The sequence below is a fragment of the Pelophylax lessonae genome (genome assembly GCF_965119305.1).
Source record: "Pelophylax lessonae genome assembly, chromosome: 11".
Classification (NCBI taxonomy): Eukaryota; Metazoa; Chordata; class Amphibia; order Anura; family Ranidae; genus Pelophylax; species Pelophylax lessonae.
The window spans coordinates 199,688,555-199,707,203 of NC_138778.1; the positions used below are offsets into that span (position 1 = coordinate 199,688,555).

At 43.4% G+C, this 18,649-nt stretch overlaps 1 protein-coding gene across 1 annotated transcript in view; it reads right to left on the reverse strand.

Moving 5' to 3' along the window:
- Positions 1–18,649, reverse strand: part of LENG1 (leukocyte receptor cluster member 1) — a gene marked incomplete at its 3' end in the record, with an annotated part of 178,469 nt that overhangs the window by 159,609 nt on the left and 211 nt on the right. The window lies entirely within an intron of this gene.

Sequence of the window (18,649 nt, forward strand, 5' to 3'; positions counted from 1 at the left end):
ACTGTGCCCCCCCTTCCCTATGGTTTAGGGTCAAGGCGCCCCCCTCATGCCTGCAATAAACCATTGCGCCCAGGGCAACCGCCCCCACCTGCCCACCCCTTGTCCCGGCCCTGCCTGCCAGCAAAAGGGTTAAAACAAGAAAGAATTGTGTTTGCATTAAAAACTTGGCCTTGCATTTTATTATTAAGTCTGTGATCTCCCAGAACTCTCTAATCCGTCTTGATTATTGACTCACCAGATTATACTCCTCCTAGACTGTTTTTTGCCTCCAAGTGCATAACTTTACATTTGTCAACAATAAACTTGATTTGCCACATAGTTACCCAATCAAACAGTGCATTTGTGGTCTGCCTGTAAGTTCTGCAAGAACGGTATTCCATTACATACCTTGACGTCATCTGCAAACACAGAAACTGTACTTTTAATACCAATACAATATCATTTATCAAAAGTAAGAGTCCCAATACTGAACTTTGGGGTAGGCCACTAATAACCTTAGACCATTCAGAGTATGAATTATTTATGGCATTGTAAATGATCACCTCGTAAAACAATCCATTCAGTTTAAAATAGAAAAGAAAAGCAAAACATTTTTGTAAAGACATAAAAATACATTATAAATACATGTTTTCCCTTTTTTTAAGTGATCACATTCCCTCAGTTCTCAGATTCATAAGAGCTGGAGGGAGGAGAAGCAGCAGCACACTGAGCTTCCCAGTAAATGGCTGTGCAGCAGGGGCGTGTCAGGACAAATCTGATCATTGGAAGAGAGTACACCGAGTTTCCAACATAGCTAGAGAACTGACCACAGTGTGCTCTCCTGCTTAGTGTGGTCAATTTTTAATAGGAAAGCAGAGGGACTGGCAGGAACACCAGGGATTTCACATAAAGGAAGCAATACAAAGAGAACAGAAGACTTTCTCATACAAGTACATGGTACAGCAGGCACATATCAGAAATATGAAGTGTTGGGGGTAACAAATGCTTTAATCACTATTTTAGTCAGTTGTCTATCCGTTTACAGACTTAATTTTCTAAGCATGTACACCTTAACTTAGACATCAGCCGTGTTTGGGGAACTGTGTCAAATGCTTTTACAAAGTCCAAGTATAATATACCCACAGATATGTTTGATGAATTCAGTGTTTGTAAATGCTTGTTCGCAATCACTCAGAATATTGTTTCTCTTCGTACATCGCGGGACACAGAGATATAAATCATAACAAATGGGTTATATAGCCACCTATAGGTGAATGACACTGGCAACCAATCAGAAGTGATGTCCCCCTATATAACCCCTTTCACACAGGAAGTACTTCAGTGTTTTTGCCAGTGTGTAAAGGTGATGATCACTGTGGAGAGTCGCTCCACATATTTCTTATGTTTTAAAGAAGAAGAAAGAAGATTTTGCTACATACACCGATCAAAGATCACTGAATCTAAGGGGTTAGCTATCAGATCCATCCTAAACAGTCAATGGACTAAAAAGATGGTACCTGAGCCTCAGGAAGCAGATACAAGGTTTTGCCTGTAATGCTGTCCTTTTTAGGCGCTGGACCCTGGGATCCCGACCCTTGGAATACCAAACCCCAAAGGGGCTCTGTGCAGGGTGCTCTACAGGTCCAAGGCCGTGGCCCCTCTAAAACAAGGGGACCCAGTCCTTGAAGGTCTCCAAGGCAAAGCTCGCCATGATGGGTGAAGATCAGATTCCTGGTTCAAAGTAGAATCCTGCTGCGGGACTGAAGAGTCCAATTTAAAATATCTACACATATGACAAACCTTGAAGGTAAAAATTGCTGGCATAATTGCAGATTGTAAATATTTTATGCATTGTTCCTTTTAAAAAGATAACAGAGACCGAGTGCCATGTGAGTCTCTGCATGAGACTATGGATGGTAAGCCTAGGCAAAATACATCCTGTTAACCATTATTTCTGTACTTTTTCTGACACACTGTTTTCACCCTGTGCTGATAACCCGATGGGTATTAACTGTGACAAACCAATGTGTGCATGTGACTGTGGATGTTCAGCTATGCAAAATACATCTTGTTGAAAGCTCTGGCTTTCCCTTAGGGATTAAATGTGCCATTTATATCAATTGTGATTATATGAGCTTGTGCAGTTGTGGGATTGATGCAAAGTTTGTTTAAAACAGTATTTCTTTTCCTATTGTTATCACACTGTTTTCTTGCCCTGTTCTAATCACCTGAAGGATATCATCACCTGTGACAAACAAGTTTCAGCCTAAGCTGCTCTCACCCCATGTGGTTGCTGTCTAGGCCTTGGCGCTCAAACGCCCGCATGTTCGTCTCCTGCCTTGATAGCGTGTCTGTGGCGAAGGCCTATTCGTGCGCTCGTGAGAATCTTCGCTTTTTAAAACAGGCGTATGCCGCATGGAGGGTGTGGATGCTCTTACGGACTCCATAAGGCAAATGTCATGAGTTGCTCTGATGACAGTGCATATGCGCAGAAGCCTTTTGGGTAAAGAGCTGGTCTGCGGAATTACCATGTAAAAAGTTACTGGCTAGCTTCCCTTTTTTAGGGAGAATGCCTTTTTGGTGATGATCTGGATAAGTATATCCAAAAGATCTCGGGGGGGGGGGGGGGGAGAGTACGTTGCTACCTTTGAAAAGGAAGAGCAAGCGTCCTTCTCTTAAGATCCCCAGTACTACCAGCGCTTCTAATTCCAGACGGTGGCGACAGCCTCAACCATCTGAGTCTGGAACCAAGCCATCAGGGCAGGGTCAGAAAAAGCCCTGGGCCCAGAGATCAGACAAGTCTTCCTCTATCAAGCCTCTATGGCTCAGATTTGCAAGGCCGCGACCTGGTCGTCGGTGCATCCGTTCACTCGTTTCTATCGAGTGGATGTTAGGTCCCAGGAGGATTCTGCATTTGGCCGCAGTGTTCTGCAGGCAGCGGTTTAATCCTGTTGGTGGTCAGATGGCGGTATTTTTTCGGATGCATTGCTTTAGGACATTCCATATGTTATGATTTATGGCTCTGTGTCCCGTGATGTACAAAAAGAAAATGGATTTTGTAATACAGACTTACCTGTAAAATCCATTTCTTGAAGTACATCACAGGACACAGAGGTCCCTCCCCTCTTCTATGGGGGCTTATTGCTGGCTACAAAACTGAGGTACTTCCTGTGTGGGAGGGGTTATATAGGGGGACATCTTTTCTGATTGGTTGCCAGTGTTCTTCCCCTATAGGTGGCTATATAACCCATATGATATGATTTATGGCTCTGTGTCCTGTGATGTACTTTAAGAAATGGATTTTACAGGTAAGTTTGTATTAAAAAATCCATTATTTCTAGCCAAAAACTCTTCTATTTGGTCCTTTATCAAAATCTAAGGCTGAATTCACACTAATGCGTTTTTTTATGCTTTTTGCAGCAATACATTTCATTTTTTTAACATGGGTTCATATGGAACACGTTCCCATCAATGTATTTTTGTGCCTCTGCGCTTTTGCAAAATGCAGTGTTTTGCATGTAATAGACTTCAATGGACCTGCATCGAAAACGCAAGTATTGCGTTTTTAACACGATTTTGCAGAAATTAGCGTTTTGCATTTTTAAATTTGCCAAGCAAATTTTCCAAAAAAAAAAAAAAAAACGCAAATTGTGGTAAAATTGCTGCAAAATCGAGGTAAAATCGCAGTAAAAAACCCTGTGGACAGCACTAAAGAAATGCTCAAATACAACATGCATAGGGCTTTAATCCTTTTTTAACCACTTGCCGATCGCTTACTATATATACAGTGGCAGGGTGGCTCGTACAGGCTAAACAACGTATGGGTACGTTGCTCGCCTAGTGGCCGCTAGGGGGCGAGTGAGCACTGGCGGCGGCACGCTTCTGCCCCCGATCGTCAGCGGGGAAGCCGATGCATGTGTCAGGCGGCTCTGATTGCCGCCTGACACCCGCAATCACTCCCCGCTGATAGAGAAGGACAGTCGGCTGTTGTAAACACAGCCGACCGTTCTTCTCCCTGGAATGATCATAGAGCCCATGTGATCCTTCTATATAGGATCACATGTCTCTATGGTTGTTTCAGAAGCCACGTCCCCCCACAGTTAGAATCACTCCCCTTGGCTCACATTTAATCCCTGGATCACCCACAGGGTTGACCCCTTCCCTGCCAGTGTCATTATTACAGTAACAGTGCAAATCTTTTAGAACTGATTACAGTAGTAATATCACTGGTCCTCCCAAAAGTGTCAAAAATGTCAGTTAGGGGTCCGATCTGTACGTGTCAATTTCGCAAACCCGCAAAAAATCGCAGGTCGCCGCCATTACTAGTAAAAAAAAAACAATAAAAATGACATAAATCTTTCCCGTAGTTAGTAGACGCGATAACTTTTGCACAAACCGATCAAAATACGCTTATTGCGATTTTTTTTTACAAAAAATATGTAGCAGAAAACAAATTGGCCAAAAATGTTCAAAAATTTTGATTTTTAATTTTTTTTTGAGAATGTCATATAGCAGAATGTGAAAAATATTTTTTTTTTTCAAAATTGTGCTCAATTTTTGTTTAAAGCTCAAAAAATAAAAAATCGCACAGGTGATCAAATACCACCAAAAGAAAGCTCTATTTGTGGGGAAAAAAGGACGTTGATTTTGTTTAGGTACAGCGTTACACGACCACGCAATTGTCCATTAAAGTAACACTGTGCCGAATCGCAAAATAGGGCCTGGTCAGGAAGGGGGCAAATCCTTCCGGTCTTAAAGTGGTTAAGGCTCTGTTCATATCTAGACATTTTTGGGTGATTTTCTGTTCTAAGCCTCAGCTATAAAAACACCCAACAAAACAAATCCCATTCATTTCAATGGCCCCAGTTTACATCTGAGCATTCTATCGCCTTAAGCAAAATGCCCGTCGCTCAAAAAAGTACATGAGCTTCTTTTTTGGCAGATTACAGGCTTTTTTATTTTTTTTCATTGGTCACTTGTCAACCAAACAACGCCTGCACAAAAACACCTTAAAAAACGCCTGTAAAAATAGCAACGCCTAAATGTGAACGTAGCCTAACTATAGGCACCGCATTCGATGTGTGCCAATTTGTGGGTATTGAGCCAGTCAAATCTTAAGAGCAACTCCACCAAAGGTACACTGATGATGAGTGAATGCATAACAGTAATTGTAATGATTTTCTACATGTTCTTCTTTTTCTTCTGTCTCTGTCTGTAAAAAAGAAAAAAAAAAAAAAAAAAACCCTTAAATTTCAATTTAGACTTCCCGTTTGACTTTAATTTTATTTTCAATTAAATGCTGACAGGTCTTCCCAGCAGCGGTTTTTCTCCGTGCTTTGTAAACCATATGATTTTTTTCCTCTCTCTTTTTCTCTACTCAAGGCTCCATTCACATATAGGCGTCTCCAGTCATGGGCAGAATTGGCGCGATTCTGCCTGCAATCCTGAATCATTGCAAATCGGGGACGCCCGTGCCATTACCGTGACTTGCAATGACACCCCAAACATGGCCCGATTTTGCCGCGATTGTCGCCCGACGAATCATGGTAAAATTGCGCAAACAGAATTGCAGGACTCCTGTCGCCCAAAAAGAAGCTCTTGTACATTGACACAGACAAACACACAGAGGGATTTCTTCAGAATAACAAAAGGTTATTGTACAGCCAGAAAACAGGCGCATTAGTCAGCCAAAGATTTGGAACATTCGCCTGATAGGGCCACAGACTGGAGGTTTCCACATGTAAAACAAGGAAAAAGATTACCATCGAATGTGGATCTCAGGTCTGCTGTTTCAGCCACTGAGGGCTACTTGGATGTGGATCTTAGGTTTGCTGTCTTACCTACTGGGTGCTGTGGATGCTGGTTACCCCCAAGATGGGAGAGCGCTCTGGTGAGTGAGGTACAAGAGGGGGAGCACGTTTGCGGAACACCAGCAACAAGCACTAATTTAACCACTTGCCGACCGCTGCACGACTATTTACTGCGGCGGTCAGCCCCTCACAGGCAGAGTGACGTAGGTCTACGTCGCTAGCCTGTGAGGGTCTAGGGAGCGAGCGCGCGCGCGCCCCCGGAGGCGCGCTCCCGCTCCCGGGTGGTCGCGGACCCCCCCGCGCGTGTGACTCGCGATCGTCGGTGGAGAGGGAGAAAGGCAGGCGGCTAGTGTAAACAAGCCGCCTGTCATTCTCCCGGTGTATGAATGATGATCATACGGTTCTACTATGTAGAACCGTTGATCACTGTTCATACATCTGAAGCCACAGCCAATCACAGTTAGAATCACGCCCCTAGGGACACACATAGCCCCTCCCTCTCAAAAAAGTTAACCCCTTCACTGCCAGTGTAATTTTACAGTAACAGTGCATATATATAGCACTGATTACTGTAGAAATGTCACTGATCACTGGTAACCCCAAAAGTGTCAAAAATGTCAGTCAAGGGTCCGATCTGTCCGCCGCAATGTCGCAGTCCCACCAAAAAATCGCAGATCGCCGCCATTACTCGTTAAAAAAAAAACACCAATAATGACAGAAATCTTTCCCTTAGTTAGTAAACGCAATAACTTTTGCGCAAACCAATCAAAATATGCTTTTTGCGATTTTTTTTTACCAAACATATGTAGCATAAAACAAATTGGCCGAAAATGTTAAAAAATTTTGATTTTTACATTTTTTTGGGGGAATTTCATATATAAAAATGTGAAAAATATTGTTAATTTTGCAAAATTGTCACTCTTTTTTTGTTTATAGCGCATGATCAAAAAATCGCACAGGTGATCAAATACCACCAAAAGAAAGCTCTGTTTGTGGGAAAAAAAGGACATCAAATTCATTTGGGTGCAGCGTCGCACGTCCGCGCAATTGTCCGTTAAAGTCATGCAGTGCCGAATCGCAAAATACCCCCTGGTCAGGAAGGGGGTAAAATCTTCCGGGGCTTAAGTGGTTAAAGAGTAGTTGGAGCACTTTAAATAGCACCTGTCACTTTATGAGTTTATGATGAACTTTCAAGTGAACTTGGTTTTTAATATATATGGTATTTTTTCATATATATTTTGTACTCATCATCCATTTCCTATGCATATGCACAGTTGTGAAGCACTTTTAAAGAGCACCAGTCACTTTTTTGTCACGGAATGACTTATTTAATGTAGCACCATCTGATTATGTAAAATTGCTGTTTGATTTTGCACATTTTTTTTTGCTTATATTATATATTAATTTTTACACGCACCAGTCATCTGTCATGTATTTTCAGTGAATTCATTATCGCTAGCACACACATGTATTTGAGCACCACGCAGTTTATGATAAATGTACATCCCCTTCATAAGCATAATTCATATTGCAAAGCAGCGCCACCCTTCTTAGAATTATGCAGCTGAGGGGGCGTGACCAGATGTGAACAAGGCTGGTAATGTCTCTCCGGAGCTCCGTTGCCATCCTGTATTAATCCGGTAAGCAGTGCTCCCACACCTTATTTTCCCACTCATGGACAACGGGACACCTTCCTGAGACCTTGGAGATGTCGGCAGGAAGCCCAGAAACAGAAGGGGAAGGCGCAGCTAGAACCGCGGCCGCACCACTCCACACGTGGCTGGGTTCTGGCTCTGCCCCGCCATCTTGTCTTCGGTGCTGGTATCTCCATGCGGCCAGATTAAGGAAGCCAGCATGGAGGCATCAGAAGCAGCATCCGCTCAAGATCCTGGGGCTCCTGCACTGAAGCCAACTGCTGATACTGACTCAGCCACCTTCACTAAGCCTATTTTGGAGGCCATAGATGCTTTCAAGGCAGCATTAATGGTCCGCATAGACCACCTAGCGGCGGAGTGCACTCTCATAAGGCATGACTTAGACAAGATCCGGGGCAGGCTTACTACTGCTGAAAACCGCATCTCTGAAGTGGAAGACACTACACACTCCCAAGGGACACACCTAACAGAAATGGAGAATTTGGTAAGAGCGCTCCAAAGTAGGGCTGATGATGCAGAAAAAAAGGCAGCGGAGAAATAATGTGCGGGTGGTGGGATTACCGGAGGGCTTAGAGGGAAATAAACCGGCTTTGCTGAAAACCTCTTTAAACAAATATTGGCCCTAGAAGACCTGCCCCCAACATATGTGGTGGAAAGGGCCCACCGGGTGCCCACCGAAAATCCCCCCCCCGCATCTCTGAAGTGGAAGACATTACACACTTCCAAGGGACACACCTAACAGAAATTGAGAATTTGGTAAGAGCGCTCCAAAGTAGGGCTGATGATGCAGAAAAAAAGGCAGCAGAGAAATAATGTGCGGGTGGTGGGATCACCGGAGGGCTTAGAGGGAAATAAACCGCCTTTGCTGAAAACCTCTTTAAACAATTATTGGCCCTAGAAGACCTGCCCCAACATATGTGGTGGAAAGAGCCCACCGGAAATCGCCCCCGGGGTGCCCCTTTTGGAATTACTCCTGTTCATCCTGCAGCACAACTGGTTTACTTTTAATGGGTCCCACTACCTCCAGGTGCAAGGCGTGGCCATGGGCACTTGTTGTGCCCCGGCCTACGCCAACTTGTACCTGGGGGGGTGGGAGCGACATATCACATCAGATGAGACTTTATCAAAGTTTTTTACACATGTGGCGGTTTGGTATCGTTACATAGACGATGTGTTTGTAGTTTGGACAGGCTCCAGACAGCTATTTGATGATTTTGTTCAGGCTTTAAATATTAATAATTTCAATCTAAAATTTACATGTACTGTAGACAATTCAAAAGTTAATTTCCTTGACCTGACGGTATTGAAGCATGAGAATGGCCAATTGACTACGAACCTCTATCGTAAAACAACATCTGGTAATGTAATATTGCATGCGTCAAGTGCCCATCCAGCGGCACTAATACGCAGTATTCCTTATGCCCAGTACATACGCCTTCGGCGTAATTGTACAACCGATAGGGATTTTAAAATTCAAGCCAATTCGCTACGTGAACGCCTAAAAGCCCGTGGCTACAGTAAACGTCTTTTGCGTACAGCATTTAATAGAGCTTTCTCACAAGATCGTAATAGCCTAATTTTCAGAGTTAAAGATCGAGATACACAATCCACGGTTAAACTCATAACAAAGTTTTCAAGCCACGAGAACGTACTTCGAGACATTCTCGAACGACACTGGCATCTACTCCGTGATGATCCAATTACGAGCAAATATGTGGGGAAACACCCACAAATTGTATTCAAACGCACTAGATCATTACGAGATCAATTAACAGCTAGTCACTACCAACCCATAAAAAATCCTAGAGCAACTATTAGAGGAACGTATAGATGCCGTGGTTGTGCTATGTGTCCATGGGTCGAGGAGGGTTCCCATTTTGTTCTACCAAATGGGGAAACTTTTTCCCCTACTTTCCGTGCAAACTGCGACACTCGTGGATTGGTGTATCTCATGCACTGTACATGTGGCATGTTTTATGTGGGGAAAACAATTAGAGAGCTTCGTCAGAGGATTAATGACCATATATATATCAGAGGGAGGAAAGATGATCACGCCCGTGAGCAGACACCTAGACCTCTACCACAGATTCAACCCAAAAAAAGCACGTTTTTATGTTCTGGATGTTATCCCCCAGGATTCACGGGGGGGCAACTGGGACAAAAGAATCCTCCAGAAGGAAACCATCTGGATTGAACGTCTGAATGCCACCTGCAGACCGGGTTTGAATGAAACCCAGTCCTACAAATCATTTTTATAAATCGTGCATCTCTTAATAAATTAAAACAAAACTTTGTTTTCTCTATTGGTTGTTATCTGTGGATGGTAAGTCGGGTGTCTGCTTGCCTGGCGTGGTCGCCTTTCCACCCCTCTCCCTTTTTCCTCCTTCCCACTGGCCCCATGACAACTATTAAAGGAATTAATATCTGTATCATATGGAGCCCAATGTGTGTCCATATGCTGACTCTGTGCCTCTTTGATGGTTATGGGATTTTGATTTGGAGAAGTACAATCCTCAAATTAAGTCCTTCCAATGTCTAAAAGCTATTGAGGGTAGTGTCCCCAATTTTGGGCACAATTGCCCTAGCCTTTCCATTTATCAAGCACCAATTAGTTTGGGTGTTAGATACATTTTTTCTTTATTAATATATTTTTTATAATGTAATATAGGATTATATTTTTTTGTTTTCATTTTTGTAAGTTGCTGATACTTAACCATGTATATATATATTTTCTTTTCTGTAATGATTATTTAGATTAATGTATTGTCGTTTTCTTGTTATCATATGTTTGCAGATGATTCGTATTGAAGTTTGTAATGCTAGAAGCCTTCGGGGGCGCTGTGGGACGCTAGAAGCAATAGCCAATCTGGTGATGCATGTGCGGCCTGGTAAGCCACAGCGGACTTCCGCTCCTAGGAGCGCAGCTTCCTGTGGCACCAGATCGGACTTTCCGGAGCTTGTCAGCTCTGGGAGTCTGAGCTACCCTCATGGACGTCTGCGAGTGGCTGCGGCGGAGTCATTTCCGCCTACGCCGCATCGTCGTATCCGGGGGGAGTGGCCGGGGCGGCGACGTCCTATGACGAACCGCCCGGCATCCACGCCATAAAAGGGCGCCATACAAGCGTCCGAGTATGGCGGCGGTTCCCCATCCGGGGAGGACTTTCTTGACGGAATATAGCTCAACAGGGTAAGCCGAAAAACTCTCATCTTTGTGATCTTTTGGAGTATGTATATCCCTTTACTTACAACTTTGTTTTCAATCCTTTTTCAATTCAATAGTGTCTGCCACTTACAAGGCAGGTCTAATTACCCTTACCTAAACAAAGTATTCCGCAGGACCGGTGAGCATGTTCAGCTATTAAAGCCCCCAATACACTTGCATGCAATTCTTGGTGATTCTCAAATGTCTTGAGGTATGCATGGACTATCACTGTTGGGCATATTGAGAGAAGTGTGGTACCAATAGTAATTTTTTTAATCTATCATATATCTAAGGCTGAGTAATGGATGTACCACACATGTGGAAATGAAGTACCTTGCGATTTTCTGTATGGAAATCTAGGACCATACAAGTGTTTGTTGCCTGGGTAACTATCGTTTTAGAATTGTTTAATCTTTAAATACTTCGGCACATGAAAACACACAGTAAAAGCTCCTTGCCCCTTAGTGGTATATGTCCATGCATGCACAACACATTTCTCCCCCCTTTTCCTTTTTGGATTAATGGTTTTCTTTTTCTTTTTTTTTTTTTCCCAAATAACGCAATTTAACTATGGTTGGCCTTTTTGTATACAAACAATCCTGCTCTCACCTATCTCTGTATCAACATGCACCGGGTGTGGTTATTTGCTATTGATAACGGATTGATATGTTGATATATCATAACCAGTGCACTCTCTATATCTAACCCAGACACAAACATACAGGAGTGTCTGTTTTTACACTCCATGTGAATATCGGTTCCCTAATTTATGAGCTCCGTGACCGTCTCTTAGTCCTCCTCGTTATATTATCAAAAGAGTTCAGAATATACAATGTACAGGTATGTTCATATCCTATATAGATGTGTCTTTTCTATATATACATACTTGTGTTCAAAATACAATGTTACCCATGTTATACGGTGTGTGTCCCCACATGCGTCCCAATGGCTGTTTTCTCGCTTTCCCACCAGCCCCCTCTGCTGGCTAGAATAGTAATACCATGATTGTCATATGCTTTTTCCTCTACATTGACATTGTATGTTATATATAATGCACTGTTAATAATAATATTCTCATTTGTGGAATATGTATTAAACAATATATTCTGTTTCCTTAAAATTATTTATGTTTCTATACAGACAAAGCAATTAGTAAGCTCCAGATGAAGCTTTCATCAAGAAGGCGAAACATGTTGAGCAAATTGTCACAAGTAATGTACACTATGTATCTACTGTAAATCTCAGCTGACCCTGCTGACTGGCACCTTGAGCATCGAGGTATCCGCCGGCAGGCTCTGTCTGCTTTGAAGTATATCACATTGGATCTATGCATAATACAAATTGTTCTGTACACAAATGTTTTCATACTATATGAAGGTTTAGTACCCCATGTATTATTGTATCGCATACTGTCGACCATTTTTGGCCTTATGCTCAATGTAGACTTTTCATCTGCTTGTATTATTAGATGTTTTTAAAGATTTTGTTTAATAAAAATTAATTTTATGAAAATCTAGTGCCCGAAATCCTTGTCTCCCAACCCTTCCATATCTAATGATCTAATGTAGGATAGGGGCACCTTCAGGTGTTATATGTAATGACCCAGATTGCTGCTATCTGGTGATTCATTTGTTTTGGAAATTCTGCCCCAACAAGGCCCCTCAGATTCCTGAACTACAGGGACATGAGGGACATGAGGCTAGGAAGCACCAGGAACTTAATTTTGAATATGGAAAGGTCATGCTGTTCCCAGATTTTTCTGCGGAAACTCAGCAAAGACGGCGTTCTTTCAATGATGTTAGGAGGAGGATGAGGATCAAGGGTTTCCAATACAGCATGCTATATCAAAGTCGGCTCAGAATCCAGCACATTCTTTGACACCCCACAGGAGGCTAGTGTTTGGCTTGACATGGATCAGTGACTCTCCTACAATGGCGCATGTTGAGTATGCCTAGTCGATGATGTTCTTGATTTGTTGCCTATGACCCCAGTATATTGCACTCCCCTGTGCTGCAAAACAGAGTTTTTCTTCAGTTCCCGTTGTTCGAATCCAAACTTTTTCCACTGCTTGCACATCCTGCTTACGAACTCTCCCATGGAGACACAGAAGAGTCCACAGTGACAGCCGAACTTTTGTGATCAACGACTAGGCCTCACGAGTTTTGTTTCACAGTTTTGGGATTGACCGGCCCTTTATTTTTTCTGTTTGTTCTGGTTTATTTTATGTTCTGGTACAACAGCAGGGATGTTTTTCTTCAGAACCAACTGTGCATTTCTTTTTGTGCCGCTCTTTTTTGTATCACTGTCCTGATGTCGCAGTGCAGCACTATGCATATTTACTTTTGATCCATGAATGTATGGTTTGTGTTCCGAACAAATCTTTTTTAATGGTTTACTATGGCTAATCGCATAAACATTGTGTCATGATGGAATGTAGGAGGGTTGAATGACAAATTTAATAGAGCAGCAGTGTTTCAGTATCAAGTCACTTAAGCCACATGTCGTCCTTCTGCAAGAGACTCATCTAGATGCCAGTAAGGTTCTAGCATCGCACTGTCCCTGGATTCAAAGGATGTTGCACTCTACCTATTCATCTTTTGCAAGAGGGGTTTCTATCCTTATCAGTAAGGCCGTTCCTTGTGTCATACATCAGGTGGTCTCTGACACCGGTGGGGGGGGGGGGGGGAGTAGATATGTGGCAGTGGTTCTTGAACTATATAACTACAAACTGGTTATTGTGAATGTTTACGTACCTCCACTAATCAAAAACCCATATGTTATACGATATGTCACCTTATGCCCACTGGTGGGTGAATATAATAACATCCTAGAGGCTGCCTTGGATACCTCCAACTTGAATAGAGCTAGCTCTGTGGAGCTCCTCCTGTAGGCTAGCACGACAAAGAAGGGGTGGGAAAGGGAAGTGGAAAAAATCCCAGGGAAGAGATTCACCGCCCAAATGCAGGACAGGCGGGAATGTAACACCATAAATATTATACCTTACGGTAGTGCCAAACAACTGAGGCAAATACTGGAAAACAACACAAAAGAAGTTGCAAAAATTGGCTCAAACACAGGCATATTGAAAAATTTGAAAATTGTTCTTTATTGAGGTGAAGACAATAAAAAGATTACATATTTTGTAAAATAGAAAATGAACCAAATGGAATAAAATAATCAAAGGCCGAGGAACTGTATAAGCGTCCCAGCTTATAAAAGCACACATGGAATACCTCATGGGCTCCACCCCACCCCACACCCAGACCCACCCACACCCCCAGCCACACACCTAAGACCTACTCCAAAACACTTGATACTTCCCTTGCTGTTGGGAACCAACATTTGGGAGGGGATGAACCAATGAACTGGCAATGGATGATGAGGTGAAAAAATTGGAGGCAATGGTCATGGGGAGAGGACAGTCCAGAGAGGGAGGGGGGAAAAAAAAGAGGTTGAGGCCACCAATTGAAAAGTCTTGTGATGAGAGAAACAAGCTCAAAATTCCTAAGACTTGGAGACCAGAAGACACCACTCCATAGACTTTAGGGCACCTTGGATAGAATGCAAAGAGACTGTTGCAGAAAAGCTCCTGGTGATAGAGTACAGCCTGACTCACTGAGTTATGGCGGTGGAAACACCCAACCTCGAGGTGATATTCGCATCTTTCCAAAACTCATGGTTCTTCGGCTCGCATAGACCTGGCGTTCAGTAATGACTTATTTTTACAACTGCTACAGGAGGCTGAGTATTTGGCTGGGGGGATATCTGACCACAACCTTTGGGCACAGCATTCCCTGTCTCCACCTCCAGGGGTGCCTTGCACTTAGCCACAAGGAAAGCCCTCTCAGCACCTCGGCCTCTGATCAGGTACGTGATAGTATCATCCAGCAACTAATGGCTGGAGCAGGCTGGTTTAAATAGGCCACTGGGCATCGCTGCATTGGTGTGGGCGGCAGATCCAGCTCTCTTGTGGGAAGTTCCCTGACAGGTAGGCTCCTGGTTATGTTGGTAACTGACCACAAATCACTCATCACTATTCCTAGTATAAAACGGGAGGGGGGGCGATATTACTACTGAACCCTCCAATAACATGGCAGAGTTTGTGAGTTACTTTTCCTCACTTTATGTGCCCATTCCACCCTATAACCTGATAGCTTTAGATCTTTATTAGGGAATCAAGATATTCCTACCCTATCAGACAGTGACAGGGAGGCTCTTGAAGCCAAAGTTACACCATTGGAAATAGAGGCCGCTATAGCTCCCTTTTCTCCACATAAAGCTCCAGGCCCTGATGGTTTCCCTATGGATTTCTATAGGACCTATGCCAAACTCTTGGCCCTTAAGCTGAGTGCATTCTTCGCCACTTGCCTTGAACATCAAACTCTTCTGTCTTCCAAGCTGGAGGCCCATGTGGTCCTTCTCCCCCAAACCAGGTAAAGACCTAACTAAATTGCTCCTCTTACCATCCAGTAGCCCTCTTGAATACAGATCAAAAAATCCTCACTAAAGTCCTTGCAACTAGGCTGGCAAAAATCACACCCTCATTGATTAACATAGGTCAAACTGGCTTTATGCCAGGTAAATCTACAGATACCAACCTGAGGAGGGTTTTCACACATCTGCAGCTTCCTAATGATGGCCCACCCACTAGAATTTTAGTTTCCGTGGATATAGAAAATGTATTCGATCGACTGGCATTATATGCGTAGGGTATTAGAGTGTATAGGTTTTTTCCCCCTTTTCAGAAGGTGGATCTCTATGCTATACAGTAAACCACAGGCGGCAATTCAATTTGGATTCTCTGTTTCCCTGTTTTTTGCAATCGGCAGAGGCACAGCAGCCCCCTTTCTATTTGTGCTTGCAATGGAGCCCCTGGCCGTAGCACTCCGATTCTCTCTACAAGTAGGGGCCATTCAGGTAGGATCCATTAAAGAGTGTCTAGCACTCTATGCTGATGACCTTATTCTGTTTTTAAAAGACCCTGGACCCTCCCTGCGAACGGTTTTACATATTCTTAATGATTTTTCAGGTTCAAATTTTCAGGTCTAAAGGTTATTTGAACCAAATCATCTATCCTACCGATAGATGATAGAGCTAAGGAGTCAGCAGATAGTAACCTGCCATTACACTGGGTCTCCTCTATTACCTATTTAGGTGTTCAGATTACTGCCCAAATCGCTGACTACATGCCCCAGAATATGGCTCCATTGATGACCCTCCTGAAGCAGAGAGTCTAGGTCTGGCAGAAGCTTCCGTTATCCCTGATAGGTAGAATAAACCTCATTGAAATGAAAGTCCTCCCGGTCATCTTATACAGTACTTCTTAAAAACATGCCCCGATATGGATACCCAGGTCTTACTTTAAAAAACTAGACGGAATTATCAACTCATTTTTATGGTCCCCATCTCCTACATGGGCTTAAGGTTTTGCAGGAGCCCTGGGGCAGAGGGGGACTAGCCTTAAGGGACTGGCAAAAATATTATCAGGCCGGTCAAATGGTGTTTGCTTACCGTTGGCATGTTGGAGACGAGGGTGACTCAGCAACTGTTCTAGAAGCGGCACTACTTGGCTCATATGAGAGTTTATGCTTGGCATTATTTAGAGGATCTAGAGCTACCGTTCCCCTAACCTCAACAATGAAAGCTACCATCAGGCATGGGAACTGGTGGACAGACTTTCTAGCAATAGTTACACTAGGATCTCACCTTCCTCTCCCCTATGGATGAACCCGAAACTCCCACATTATTATGGCCTACCTGATCCAATGATGTGGAGGTCTAAGGGTATCATGACAGTGGGAGACATCACTAGCGAGGGGGAACTTCTCACATCAATTAAAAGGAAGACATGACCTTTCAAACTCCTACTTCTTCCATTACTTCCACATTCGCCATGCTTTTCAAATACAATTCAATGATTGTAGGGTGGAGGCTCAGCCCTCTGCTCTTGAAAGCCTCCTGTCAGTAAAAGACTTTTCAAAGGTCCCATTAAGTAGCTTATAAAGAATTATTCCAAAAAACACCTCCCACAGTAACAAAATGTAGGGAGAAATGGATGCTGGAGGTGCCCACGGTCCAGGGGGAGGAGTGGAAGGACGGCCTTTTAAACACTTAATTTCAGCAAGGGACAGGCTGATCCACATCAAATTCCTCCACAGGATCTATTATACACCAGGTAGACTAGCGACTATCTACCATTTTACCTCTGCAGATTGTTGGTGATGTAACCACTCTCCGGCCAATTTTGAACACATACAGTGGGTACGGAAAGTATTCAGACCCCCTTAAATTTTTCACTCTTTGTTATATTGCAGCCATTTGCTAAAATCATTTAAGTTCATTCTTCTTCCTCATGAATGTACACATAGCACCCCATACTGACAGAAAAACACAGAATTGTTGACATTGTTGCAGATTTATTAAAAAAGAAAAACTGAAATATCACATGGTCCTAAGTATTCAGACCCTTTGCTCAGTATTTAGTAGAAGTCCCCTTTTGATCTAATACAGCCAGGAGTCTTTTTGGGAAAGATGCAACAAGTCTTTCACACCTGGATTTGGGGATCCTCTGCCATTCCTCCATGCATATCCTCTCCAGTTCTGTCAGGTTGGATGGTAAACGTTGGTGGACAGCCATTTTTAGGTCTCTCCAGAGATGCTCAATTGGGTTTAAGTCAGGGCTCTGGCTGGGCCATTCAAGAACAGTCACGGAGTTGTTGTGAAGCCACTCCTTCGTTATTTTAGCTGTGTGCTTAGGGTCATTGTCTTGTTGGAAGGTAAACCTTCGGCCCAGTCTGAGGTCCAGAGCACTCTGGAGAAGGTTTTTGTCCAGGATATCCCTGTACTTGGCCGCATTCATCTTTCCCTCGATTGCAACCAGTCGTCCTGTCCCTGCAGCTGAAAAACACCCCCACAGCATGATGCTGCCACCACCATGCTTCACTGTTGGGACTGTATTGGACAGGTGATGAGCAGTGCCTTGTTTTATCCACACATACCGCTTAGAATTAAGGCCAAAAAGTTCTATTTTGGTCTCATCAGACCAGGGAATCTTATTTCTCACCATCTTGGAGTCCTACAGGTGTTTTTTTAGCAAACTCCATGCGGGCTTTCATGTGTCTTACACTGAGGAGAGGCTTCCGTCGGGCCACTCTGCCATAAAGCCCCGACTGGTGGAGGGCTGCAGTGATGGTTGACTTTCTACAACTTTCTCCCATGTCCTAACTGCATCTCTGGAGCTCAGCCACAGTGATCTTTGGGTTCTTCTTTACCTCTCTCACCAAGGCTCTTCTCCCCCGATAGCTCAGTTTGGCCAGAAGGCCAGCTCTAGGAAGGGTTATGGTCATCCCAAACGTCTTCCATTTAAAGATTATGGAGGCCACTGTGCACTTAGGAACCTTAAGTGCAGCAGAAATCTTTTTGTAACCTTGGCCAGATCTGTGCCTTGCCACAATTCTGTCTCTGAGCTCTTCAGGCAGTTCCTTTGACCTCATGATTCTCATTTGCTCTGACATGCATTGTGATCTGGAAGGTCTTATATAGACAGGTGTGTGGCTTTCCTAATCAAGTCCAATCAGTATAATCAAACACAGCTGGACTCAAATGAAGGTGTAGAACCATCTCAAGGATGATCAGAAGAAATGGAAAGCACCTGAGTTAAATATATGAGTGTCACAGCAAAGGGTCTGAATACTTAGGACCATGTGATATTTCAGTTTTTCGTTTTTAATAAATCTGCAACAATGTCAACAATTCTGTGTTTTTCTGTCAGTATGGGGTGCTATGTGTACATTCATGAGGAAGAAGAATGAACTTAAATGATTTTAGCAAATGGCTGCAATATAACAAAGAGTGAAAAATGTAAGGGGGTCTGAATACTTTCCGTACCCACTGTATTTTGGAATTGCCACCTCATCCAAGATTTCTGGTGCAGGTTATTTCTTATACTGCTGATGTTCTGGTGGTTCCAGTCCCCATGATAGCCCAGGTATGTCTTCTGGGTC